Source organism: Cydia splendana, chromosome 18 (genome assembly GCF_910591565.1).
Source record: "Cydia splendana chromosome 18, ilCydSple1.2, whole genome shotgun sequence".
Taxonomy (NCBI): Eukaryota; Metazoa; Arthropoda; class Insecta; order Lepidoptera; family Tortricidae; genus Cydia; species Cydia splendana.
The window spans coordinates 7768635-7782333 of record NC_085977.1 but is presented as its reverse complement, the minus strand read 5'-3'; the positions used below and the strand labels follow the sequence as shown (position 1 = coordinate 7782333).

The 13699-nt window shown below is 37.7% G+C and overlaps 1 protein-coding gene across 4 annotated transcripts in view; it reads right to left on the bottom strand.

Moving 5' to 3' along the window:
- LOC134799462 (ETS-like protein pointed) overlaps positions 1 to 13699 on the bottom strand; it is a 179512-nt gene that overhangs the window by 59455 nt on the left and 106358 nt on the right. The window contains exon 1 of one of the 4 annotated variants that reach the window (XM_063771867.1): positions 9438 to 9666. The exons of 2 other annotated variants lie outside the window; for them this stretch is intronic. The gene's annotated coding sequence lies outside the window, so the exon portion shown is untranslated. Of the gene's footprint in view, positions 1 to 9437; positions 9667 to 13699 lie in introns of those variants that run through there. One more of the 4 variants, XM_063771868.1, reaches the window with a different exon arrangement.

The window sequence follows — 13699 nt, the reverse complement described above, 5'->3', positions numbered from 1 at the left end:
ATCTTGTAATCCATTACCGTTGCGGGTTAATCGGTCCGAGATTGCCGGGTCAACTAACTCGATTGTCGCGGCCAATTTGTCGGCCTGCACGCCTCGGCGACAGCGATTCGTTCACCAATAAATCTACCGATAGCAGGGCTCCGGTCGATTAAGAGATTGGGGCGATTTGTAACTTTGATACCGAATATACCGATAGGTTGTTGATGGAAAGGATTAAACGTTAAACCGTTTTATTTAAACGGGTTTTAAATTATTTTGATTAGGTATAAAATGCTCCAATTCGTGGCAAGAATACACAATCACTAGACCGAGTCCAGACGCGCGCGTGAACACTGCTGCACAAAAAAGCCTGTTTGCTCGGTTTTTTGTTATAAAAAGAGGTCGGGCACATCAAATTTACAAAAAGAAAGTGTTACATTTCACATGTAATTTTTTTTTTACATATCATACGTTTAATTACATTCAAACACAATTATTATATTTTAGTCTCATGTAATTGTTGGATTTATCGATTTTGCTCGCTCAGTACAAATTGCGGATCGGTCGAGCGACAAATCCGACTTCTCATCTCTCAGAATACAATAACATACTTCAACGAAAATGTGTTAGTGTGCGTGTTGTGACACTTGTCACTCGTCCGTACACAAAAAGAGATCGAGGTTTGCTAGATTTGTCTTTGACGTGTGTCATTTTCTATGTATTTGTGTCGTCATTACAGATTGGATTTTGTATGTAAGTGTGTGAGAAGTGCGACTGTGTGCACCTTTCCCCCCGCGAAAAATGGCAGAAAGATTTGTACGGTGAGATATCGCTTGGGCCCCTCCCTTCCGATGTGTCGGAAGCCGGTGTTGCTCGAAGATCCTACCTAGATGTTAGTTACATCTGACATTTCACTCAAATATAAGAGCAACCCTCAGAAGTTGATAATTTATAAGTCGTTGCGCAATAAATTTAATTTACTACGCAATGCAAATAAAACCTTTCCGATTAACACGACGGCATCAAACGCCGCAATTAAAGGCGCTAGATTAATTACCGCCCGCGGCTGTCGCAAACACGTATAGGCTCGTCAATTGCGGGCACGGGCCGCCAGCCACCCGACCCGACCCGACCCCGCACACCCGCATCGTTTGTCTAATTTGGATATTGATGTTTACATGACAGTGGACATCTACTACTTAAACCGTCTGGCTACTAAAAGAAACCAAAAGATTATATTCAAATTAAAACGATCACAGAAAGCGCAAGGAATCCGACACATCCTTTGATCTGCGGCATCTTGATTAGCGTGTAAAACGGCGCCATTTTGATATACGAGTTTAGGAATTTCGTGCGGAAAGTGGTTTGTTTTCCCGATCGTATCAATGCGTGTTTGGACAATCAAGTTCGCGAGATTTTGCTCGGTTTTGCGTACAACAAACATGACGACAATGGCTGTTCGAGGAACCGCGTGACGCGGGACCGTGGAACAATGAAGCTTGCATAACAAGGCGAACAATTCGGACTGTTGACGCTGCTCACAATGCTGTGTACGAGGCGTAAGCAAAGCTTTTGGTAACTGTTGTTTTAGCTATGATACAATGTCTTACATTATTGTCGATTGTGGCGATTTAGCGAACATTACCAACTATTGTGAAATACTGGGGGAAAGTAGAGCATTTACCTACTAGTTTTATTCAATACTAGGTTTTGAAGTTAATGTAATACATATTTAGGTTTGATAATTAAATAAACTTTCCTTGTATCACTAAGTATATTAGATACATACATCGATCATTAGGTAAACTGAAAAGTTTGAATTTGCTTAGGAAAGTTAGAATAGGTAGGTACATAATTAATGCAATTTACTCGTGGTAGTATTTTTCCTTTGTGTTTCGATATCAAATAAATGTCTGGGACATTCAGAAGTAAAATACTTATTCGCCGTGTACTCGTAGATCTTTTACTAGCTAATAGGTGACCGAGCAGAGACGGGCCGGGCCGCAAGTGATTTGACCTCCGACTCCTCAATTAAAACGCTGACACGGGAATTGAATGAGTCGCAGCCACTAAATAGATAAGTGTAATAAATGTGAGGCAATGTGTATCACTTTCAGACTGCGTCGTTGTCGGCCTTGTGGAACTTGCCCATTATACAGTATTCAAATACGTAACGACTCGTTACGCATGACCAAATGTGGTAGGTACATATACCAGGAATCGTTCTCGAAAATCTTATCTAAATGAATTAGTAAATTTATGCTAGGAATAGCGGCGGCTGATTCAGATTTTTTGCTACCTATTACCTATTTGCTTATAGGTATAGAGTGCCTAAGCCAGAAGGCGAAACTATAAATTGTCAAGTAGGCTCTTTAAAAATGTACTACATTAAAGCAGTTAATGCCTGATGGTTTTCAGTGGTTTCTTGAATTGATACTCGCGTTTTTCTCTTGTAAATGTAACTGGATACTTGACCATTAAGCCTAAATAGTCGGAAAAGCCAATATATCAGCATGTTGGCTACGATTACGTAGATCTAACATGCATGCCTCTGCATACTGATAGGTACGGCAAGGCGGCACGGGTGCCCGAACTGGACATATATGCAAACGCAAAAAACATTGGACCACATCCAAATCGGGATATTTCTAGAAAAACTCCGACAGCGCCGTACGTGACAGATATCAGAGATAACTTAGCGTTCCAATTTTTTATATCTTTGAAATCTGAAATATGTAATGGTCGGTGGGTGGGTCTCATTAACCGCGGAACGTACCATTTATAATTTAAAACTGGGTTAGCATCGATGCCTCTGTGATCGTCACGAACTATTGGCTAGACGAGCAGTATTGTCGTAAATTTATTAGTGGTATTTAGTGAGTGGGTGTTTTGGTAAGATGCTCGGTGGCGAGGCGTGCTCGGCGTGGGGCGGAGAGCCGCGATTGGCGACCGCCTCCCAACGCCTCCGCGCACGCGCGCGCCTCTCACGAGAAAAATCTCCTCGGAAAACTACTTTTCATCTCGCCATTATTCTAATTTGGATGTTGGTGGCGCGGGGCGGGATGACTGCCAGATTCGACAGCAAAATGGCCACAGCGGCGACATTTTTCGGCGGTATTTTTTTACACCTGTCATTAAAAGCCACAAAATATAACATAACGTGGGTACATAACTCATTCATAAACGGTGTAAAATTGTTAAGATCCAACTTTGTTTTTTTTTATTTGATAGTAGGTACTTATGTCGTGAATTTGAATTTTTCGTTTAAAGGCACTTTAATAAACCTAATATCATTTCGACTCATTAGACATTGTAATGAATGCAGTTTCAGTATGACTTTTGTATGATAATAAAGCGGGGAAGGTTAAGTTCAGTGTCGTTTCATTTACCCGCGTGAGCATTTAGCTGTAATTTATGGACAAAGCAATCCTTTGTTTATACCAAACGTTTGTTTTTGGTTGTGTTTGAGAAAACGAAACATTTTCATTTCCTTTTTATAATTATACCGATTTACATTTTTATAGGTTACTGTCTAATAAAATTATAGAATTATGTAATCATGATAAACGTTGGAGAATTACATTTAAAATTGTAGATTTGCCCCCTCAACACTACACTTTATAAAACAAAGTCCCCCGCCGCGTCTGTCTGTTTGTGTATATGTATGTTCGCCATAAACTCAAAAACTACTGAACGGATCATGCGGTTTTCACCTATCAATAGAGTGGTTCTTGAGGAAGGTTTAGGTGTATAATTTATTAAGGTTTTGTGTAACCCGTGCCTTGCGTTCATAATATTTACAGGCCTCATCACCTCACATTTATCCCTTTCTTAAAAATACACACCAAGTCAAAATGTCAGATAATGACAAACGATTAATAGCTACTTGAGGCGTGTAGCGCCTTTATAAATAACGCCATTGGTGTGTGGTGAGTAGTCAGTCATAGCAGTTAACTACCGCGGCCTTATTTTGTAGCAGGTATATTTCGTACAGTTATGATGTTACAAGTGAATCAAGACAACAAATGCAAGTGAACATCGCCCAGTAAACTTAATTATTACCCTGTACCTAAGCTTTCACGGATTGTTAACTCGGTCTACTTATGACTACCTAACTAACGTTATAATCAAGCTTACGTTTACGTTATGTTTATGTTAATTACTGACATATTAACTAATAGCATTACTCTCATATTAAAGCCATTTATTTCTCGGGGCGCGGCATTAAATAAATACGTCCGCAAATATGAGGGAATGGGCAACTGACGATCCGCTTGGTGTCACTCTACATAGAAAAAAAATGCATGCGAGCACTTGTAGGTTGTGCAATAGGTATGTATTAATAGACAGGCGTCACATTCTATAGTTTACGACAAATTAAACCTAACTTGTCTAAAAGATTGTATTTGTATGTGGGATAGTTTAGATGTAAGAAAACACAAGAATCAAGAATACGCTAATATACTAAATCTGACAACAAGTCCCCTTCTGTTTAATAATGTCGATAGCGAATGGGAACGGAACTTGTTTAAATAATCATAGTGTTTTAGGGGATTTGATTAAATAAAGTAGGTTAGGTCGTAAAGCGATCTGTCAATGGCGAGTAAAGACTCGACAACCCATTTTAATATGACAGACCACGCAATCGTGGACTTTGTGTCAATGGGATAAATGCTTTGGTATTTGACAGAGTTAGTGGACCTATGCCGGAAGATCTAATTTAAGTTGAGGTGTTTTTCTGTTTCGCCAGCAGCGAGCGACGGGGACATTAGCAGCTATTAACAGCGTGTTAATGTCGAGGATGAGATACGCCTATAGGAAACGTCTATAATATTTGAAATAATGTTTGAGAGAGTGCTATTTTGTTATTCTATACCCTCATATTTGTTTCAAGTTCATAATCTTGTTAGCCGATCTTGGCTTTTGACCTATGACCAGTAACGTGGATTAGTGTTGAACAAATATCATGCGGCTTATTTTTCTATAAAAGCTGTAGATATGATAGTGAACTTCATATTTCCTTAGAATGCATGTATATCGGCGGAACGCGAATTCTATGGATGCTTGTCATCTTCAATAATACCTAAATATCTTGCACAACAAAACGTGCAAAAACATATCTGTCCATTGTAGAAAAAAGATGAAGTTAGATAATTTAGCGCGCTCCATTATGCAAGATATTTACAAAAGACTCTACCTTAGACTATTTAATGCTATGACCAAAGTCCTTAAAATGGATTGTTGAACTATCACGGGTTAAGATACTAATTCGTAATAGAATTAAACAAGAGAGAACACGAAACGACAGTTCAGTAATAACCACCAGGGCGTCCGTAAGTGCTCGGTTTAACGCTCCTTTGTCCCCGTCTCGGCACGGTTGGCTGCCTGCGAAAATTCGCCTTCCACCGACACCTAACACTAACGCGCGATGGTCAAAATAACCAAATGCTTCGTTCATTTAACATTCACCGAGCCGGACGATAAAGGTTACTAGTTAATTATTTGATAAAGTTACTGTATCGACGTCCAAGGACTAGAATTTTAAAATTGAGTCAACCGGATGTGCGAAGTATTTCCAAATATTTTTGGCTATTTATTATATTTTTTTGCCGATATGACATACAGTGACAGGTGACTGACAAACATGTATAAAATCAACTCTATTTTAGATTGCTCGATTTAACACCTATTAAGACGAAACAGGAGCTGAGTTTTAAATATTTTAGGTAAATATACCCGTCTCGCTAACGGAAGCGGCACCTAAAAGTAGTGCGATAAGGACAAGGCGAAAAATCCTGCATAAAAATCTCAAAAATCGAGGTTTCGTACTCCTCTGTTTCCTCCTCCAAAACTTAACCAATCGTAACAAAATTTGGAAATCTAAATGATTATGAAATTATCTGTGTCGGACCGTTTTGCTTTTTTGGCTAATTAGCGCCTTAAAAAACAAAAATATCAAAAAAAGCAAAACGGTCCGACACAGATATTGACAATATTAATCTGTGTTGAAAAAATCATTGCTCTAGCTTCAAAAACCACGGAGGAAAACGAGGAGTACGTTTGTATGGAGAAATGACCACTCCCGTTGGCTCTTAAAGTTGTCCACGTATTTTTTTGTTTCGCGACTTATTTTTATTTGTTAACCAATAATAACTCTTTGCAGTTTACCTATATGTACATTACTAATTAGCAATACTATCGCCTCACAGCTCTTTGTTTTTATTACAACACGCCTCATTATTATAATCAATGCGTATTAACAATCACATAAAATTGGCTACAGATTTCCTACCTACGGTTTACGTACGTGTTTAGAAATAAAAATGAAAAACCAATATAATATTAAATTTAATTTTATCGAAATATCATATCATATAGAACGACCTTAGCTTTCCTCTAGTCTTGACTATTAAACGAGCGTGCGCACAAAAACAATGCGATTTTAGTATAATTTTGATACGTCATAATTCAAAAATAAAGGCTGCGTATACGCACGTGTGCATTATGAAACGTCGAACGAAACCAGCCCAACCGTGTCGAGAAAATGTTTACTTTCAGCCCGGTTCCATGAACCTAATGGCAAAATAAACTATTGTTTCATGATTCATCGCTGGCTCGTTTAGGCAATTGTACAATAACTGAGTGACTGCCCGTTTTTGTGAAGTATTGTTAGCGATACCGATAAGTAGATAAAACATTGTTGGCGTGTTCTAAAGAATAGGGCAGAGGAATGAGCGGAATGATGAGTGCTTGACTGCAAGATTGATTGACTTGCATAGATAAAAAAGGATTATGTATATACATACTCGTGTAAAGTCTTCATTATATCTTAATTACTCCTGTAGCACTTTTTAGGGTTCCGTACCCAAAGGGTAAAAACGGGACCCTATTACTAAGACCCTCTCTCCGTCTGTCTGTCTGTCTGTCGCCAGGCTGTATCTCATGACCCGTGATTGCTAGACAGTTGAAATTTTCCCAGATGATGTATTTCTGTTGCCGCTATAACAACAAATACTAAAAAGTACGGAACCCTCGGTGGACGAGTCCGACTCGCACTTATGTCCGGTTTTTAATATGTAACGTAAGAAAATTCGCCAACCAAGTATTTAAGTACTTAAGGAATTACCCACATTTAATCCGATAAAGGATGGTTTCGAATTACCCCATTAAACTCTACCACATTGTGTAAAACTATAAAAGCCAATTCGCAGATGTTGCGTACTAATCGCAATTTGTAACATTGAAATCGAATCGTTAAAAAATAGTTTTAAAAAACTGAACAAGTAAGGATTTGCAAGATGGCGTCCAAATAAATAGAGAGCACCTGTATCCTGCGACGGAGTAGGGTGCTTCGGGGCTGGTATTTACAACCCCCAGCAAATACTGGCCTCAGAACCAGTATTGTTTGGTCTTCGATCACGTATAATTAGTAAGGGTTTCGAATTCACACTTATTACTGGCTCGCCTTCGTGTGCTTGGTACGATAACACAACTCAGGATATATATTTGTAACTTTTTATCTTCTGTATATCTATATTTGCCATTTACCCATTATTGGGCTGTTTGCTAAGTAAAGCTGCGCTAGTAAAAACAACGAATTGGTGATACAATATATTTAACGCTTGCACCATTTCATTGTACAGGTTTAGTTACAATAGCCCTAAATAAATATGTAAGTATTATCGCTTGTAATAAGTAACTACATACTATAATTTTCCTCATCAACTCATACGTTTTATTTTCGTGACAATTAAAGGCAAAAGAGTTTAAGTGATAACAATCTACCTTGACTGCATATTCACTGACATCATCATGTATATACTTACGTCTTTACTATGGGTACTAAATTCGATTAAAAATACGATTAGCTAATTTTATGTATCGTATAGAAGTGCTGCGGCACGCATATGTGCTTGGCAAGTTGGGCAATTACCTAATTACATGCGTACAACACGCATATACCAGTAATAGTCATTAGCGGCAGGTTGGCAACCCACTGATAATTACTTATTTTATTTCGATGCAATAAAATATGTTGAAAGGTAACTGGAAAACTGACGTTACAAATAGCTGCATAATGTAAATACTGTGGTCTAAATAATATTACTTGACATACTACGTCAAAATAATTTATAACAATATTAATAATCATTAAACTTGAAGTTCGCGAATAACCGACATTTTAATGAGGTATGTGCTTAGATACTCCATACACATTGTATGTATGGCTGTAATTTTCCGAGTTGCAAGGCAGTGAGTCACTACATAAGTGAAAACATAACAATTACACAGGTACCCCTAATGGGGTCTCTCTTATCTGTCTATTGTTTAACGCTTTTTATTCCCACGCTGCGACGGCTGATAACGCGCTCCGAGGTAACCTTATCATTAGGAATTTAGAAGTATGTATTAAGACATATTTTGTCTCCAAAATTAATTTGAATTTTGTAGTATTATCCTCTTCACATTTTGAAGGAGATTCCGTTCAAATCATAAATAATGGGACAAATAACGTTAGTAAGGAGAGTAACTTTATTTCCTTAATAAGGTAGAGTCACTATAAAATAATAAATACTTATAATAATAACCATGGTACTATGTATGGTAGTTTTTGTTTTAGTTTTAATTTAAAATTTCACGATAGTGTAAGAAATGTTACATAAGTATGCAAATGTCTAATTGTCTAATTGAATATAAGTTTTAAGAATCATCAATAATAGTTAAGTTGGGAGACTGGTAGAGTTGTAAAAAATGGTAAAATACAGTTAGAGGCCTTTAAAGTACGTAAATTGGTAAAAAAAAGCCTTATATAGGTATCTGTAAGAATACCTATCTAGACTTTTACCGAATTGGCTGTGAGTTCTTTGATAAACGGCATTTAGAGCTAAACAAGGGCTTATTGGAAGGAATCCTGTACTTACCTATAATGTTCATTAACTAGGTAAGTACTGCAATCACTTTTTAATTTATTTAATTATTTAAGTAGTAATTAGTATATAATGATTTTGAAGTGGTAGTATTAGGTACAGTAGGCTCTCAAGAACAATTAAAACGAATGTTATGATAGATGAATTTATGATTATCTATTTAGACGGCGAAAAACAGAGATTTAATGATACAATTGTCGTTTGGATTTTAAATCTTATCACTGTAAGTAAATACTTTTTTAAAACCATCATCATCATCAACTAATATCATCTGATCAAGAACAATAAAATGTCAACCATCCATACAAATTGACAGTGAAGGAAAAAATACACCTTATGCCTGTCCTTAAACTAAAAACAAAAATTGTGTATTCATGTCAGGGCGGCAGAAAACGCATTGTTGAATCGAAACATCAACGGAACGGCGTCAAACAAAGACAGTCGGCAGTCAAGTGCAAAATCCCGCGACCCACGCGTCTGATAACAGACAAAATGTAATATATGAGCCGAATCCATTATCCAATGACGTACACCAATTACCCATTTAGTGCAATTCGGGGCATCGTAGAGTGTAGCGCTCGCGACCCGCGCCGTCACTCACTCAAAGCACCAATACAAAATATCACTAGCGAGCACTGTTCGGGAGCGTATCGAACTTTCGATCATTTCAAACCAGTCCATCCAGAGTTTACAAGCACTGAGGTGACGCGCGTGCTTCGCAGCGGCCGGCGCGCGACTAGGCACGCCGTTCTCAATGGGCGCGCGCAGTGGGGCGAAGCTCGCACTCCCTGAGCTTACGAATATTACCAATTGCGCTCTCCCCGTTCATGAGTGGACATTCGCATTGCACTTCTTAACCTGACCAAATTTTAAACGCTAGGACTTCTTAGGTAACACTGAGCAATCACCTGCTCGCACCCGAAAGTGAACTGCGCGTTAGAAGGAGATGAAGTGCCCCATCAGGCGGACCGGATGGCGGACTCGGTTATGAATGAATCCGCCGTCCTTCTCCAGCGTACCGGTTCGCGTATTCGAGTCTCACTCGGATACAGGTTGTCGTAGAGGAAGTGAAAGGGACGAGGCGTAGTAAATATTGCGTTCCGTGGATCCGTCAGGATTATAAAGGGCTTTGGTTTTTGTTACAAAGGATAACCGTCGGCCATTCATAGTTTTGTTAGGCTAGATGCGTTGGCGTGACGTCAGAGTCGGTTAAAAAGGTCGGGTTTTGAGGATTAGTTTGGAGACTAATAATATGTAATATGGTTTATAAGTAAGGTGCGGTGTCGAGGGCACGGGTCCAGCATTGTTCGCGGTATTGTTATCGGTGGGCGCGCCTCAAACGGCCCATGTCAATGTTTGAACGAGCGACGTGACGTACACTCAGCATCAGAAATATCAGAGTGGTCAAAAACGGACAAACTCTCAAACACGACTTTATTATCTAGGGCATAAAGAAGCTATGTTTTAGAGCGGCAAGTTCAGTATTATGGAGGTTGACTGTGTGTAGGGTCTTCCTTTGTCCCGAGCAAACACTCGGCCGACACAAATTTTCCACTTGACTCTGGCCTAATGTCACCGGATGTGATGGCTCCTTATACGACAAATCTTACCAAATCCTTACTCATTGAGGAGAATACATGAGTAATACAGTGAAACCTGGTTAATTGGCACCTGGATAAATGGAAAACCTCAATAATTGCAACCAAAAGTCCGGTCCCGGTCCCTTGAGACCAAAGGGCCTCTATAATTGAAATTTTGGAACCTCTATAATTGCAATTTAGATTTTAGGGCTTTTCGTAATTTTGCCTCTGTAATTGACCACGTCGCAACTAAGACCTCTATAATTGACACTGTGCTAAAAAAATCCGTTATTTTTGCTCTCCTTTTTACCTCTATTATTGAAACGAGTCTTACTTATTACCTCTGTAATTGAAATAATGTAGTTGTAGACAGCAGAAACAATATTTTAATAGCAGTGATCATTTTATTTATATCTTCATCCAGAATTCAATTTATTTATTGGGTATCTATCACAGCCTGTAGTAGGTGAAATATTTTTTATTAAATCAAAAACAAAGTATGCTTTTTACATTCCAATAAAACTTTCTTCTACAATTCAAGGGAATTTTTTAAACCCAAATGATTAATAAGAAAATAAAGTAGTAATTAATGTAGTGTAAAAGTGCAAGTATAGAAGCTATATACAGGGTGGAAAGGCACGACGATCCTTTCCGGAAATGGGAGATAGTTTAGCCTAAGCTCTATATTTTCTCCATAGAAACTATGTTAATATGGGCAACCGTTTCTAAATTATGACCTTTTAAACATCCACGCAAAAAACTACTTTGTTCTAACCCTAACAGGTGACAGGGTCAATGAACTTACTTGTAAACAATCAGTATTCGACAGGAAATTATGCTAATTTGTTGCCATCTAACCATTTTTAGGTCTGCTTACAGCACGGTAAGAATCATTGCAGGATTTTCGCGTTCTTAGTGGTTCCACTTGTTCAATACTTGAATGAAATAGTTATGTTATTCCTTAATATTAATAATACTAACCACAACATTGTTTACAACGACAGTTCAAATGGTGACATTGACAACCACTCAAAAGTACGCAATCGTCTTATAAATATCTCTGGTTTCCTTGACTGATAAAAAGGTTTTAGTTTCTTAACACGTTTCACAAAATTATTTTCGAATAATTGGAAACTATCTAAAATAATTAAAAATAACAAGTAGGTTGTGTTAGTTGCACCAAATGAACTTGCAAAAATTAAATACTAAGAATAAATCAAGAATAAATACTTCTTAAATACCTAACTAACAAACCTTCTTGCGTGGTAGGAAATAGACAAGACGTCTGATGTTTGAAATTAAATTTTCATTGAACTATACTTATTGAATTTCATATTCTTCAAATAAAAATGTTAGATGCTCGTGGCTATTTAAATTTGTGGGGCTGTGTAAAAGATATGGTGTACCAAACCAAACGGAATGTGAAACTGCGGACGAAATGAGACAAAGGCTAATTGGTGCTTTCTGCGGAGGATAAATGACGAAGAGCATACACTATATCGCATGTGCATCGACATACTCGGGTACGGGCTGCGGCGGCGTTGTAATACACGGAGGTACATTTGAACACCGTATGTGAAAAGAAGATAGTATTAAATATTGGAAAAAAGTAATTATCTAAGAAAGTAATAAAATTGTTTGTAATATTTTTGCATGCATTTGATTTATTTGACATTTATGCGTCATTCATACATCATTGCGATACTGTCAACGATCGGAAAAAAGTGTAAAGTCCCGAGCTTTCCCGACGGAGATCCTTAATCTAGCCGTCATGTGCACATGCTATAGGGTTATCACCACAGTTAAAAAGTAGTATTTTTGCAATTTTTATTTTTTACTCAATTAACGATTCTTACCATTACCAATAGTCTCTGTATCACTTAAACGACCTAATACTTCCGGGAAGGATCGTCGTGCCTTTCCACCCTGTATAGACCAGAAACCCAGAACGTAAGCGTGTAAATCTACTTTCAATGGTTATTTGCACCTCCATAAAAAAAAATTGTCAGAACGCAACCTCTATTAATGAAAACCTCTATAATTGACACAACGATTTTTTGAACCTCGTTAATTGACACGACCTGCTTAAATGAAAAACCTGGTTAATTGACAAAAAATGGCCGGTCCCTTGAGATTGCAATTATCCAGGTTCCACTGTATTGAGTAAGATGAGCAAATCTTTAAAGATGTTACGAATGTTACGGGGAATAGGTACGTCTGGGAAATCAGTACGTAGGTTCAGACTTCAAAGTAACATTGAATTCTGAAATAAGATACAACCCATAACTACATGTTTTATGCTCATTTCATTTAACATCCTAACTACACCAATCTGGACATCTAAAGCGTCACAAAAGATCATTTGAGTTTTTAATCAGTTCTCGTCAAAACGAAATACATACAAGATTACTTTAAAGTAGAGCAGATAACCACAAATAATTCGCGTCGCGTCGCATCGCGTATCATGTAGGGTAATTCGCCAGTATCTGGCAACCTGTTAGTAACTGGCCACCCTAAACTAAAAATGAATTATATTCAGCTATAAACAAAATTAATTTTAGTTTAAGGTGGCTAGTTATTGAAACCTTCATTTGTTGAAATATTTTACGTGCAGTTTATTACTAAGCACTCAATCGACCCTAAATTCTGGAGAAATTAGGCGCTCAAAGTAACGTAACTTGCTTTCAAAAGTTTCGTAAAAATAAATAAAGAACAACGCAACAATTGGCTTTCGCTCGAACAAACAGAGGATGCGTACGTGTCCTCACGTTTGACACATACTACTCATATATTTGCTTACACATAGGTAATAATAATATGTAATTTTAGCCTAGTTGGTATTAAAATAATGGAATAGGCCGAGATAGAGAGAGTTCTAAAAATTAAACCAATCATCATTTACCTACCAGCAAAGGAGGTCTGAATGTTTTCTCAAAGTCACGTTTTTCATCCGGATGAATTTGATCAGATTTTGTATCATATGAATTCTTACTTAACTGTACATATTGTCTTTGTCTGGCATATAGTACAGTCACCTGCAAAAATATGGTGCATAGTAGAACAGCGAAGCAACAAAATCTGAAAAAACCTTATTTGTAGAGCCGTAAAAGTTTTAATTGCACTTGAGTGTATGTTATTGTGACTAGAGGTCACAAAAGAGAGAGGTCACTTTAGAAAATTTAAGCAAAAAGCTGTAAGGTGGAGTCAAGTCAA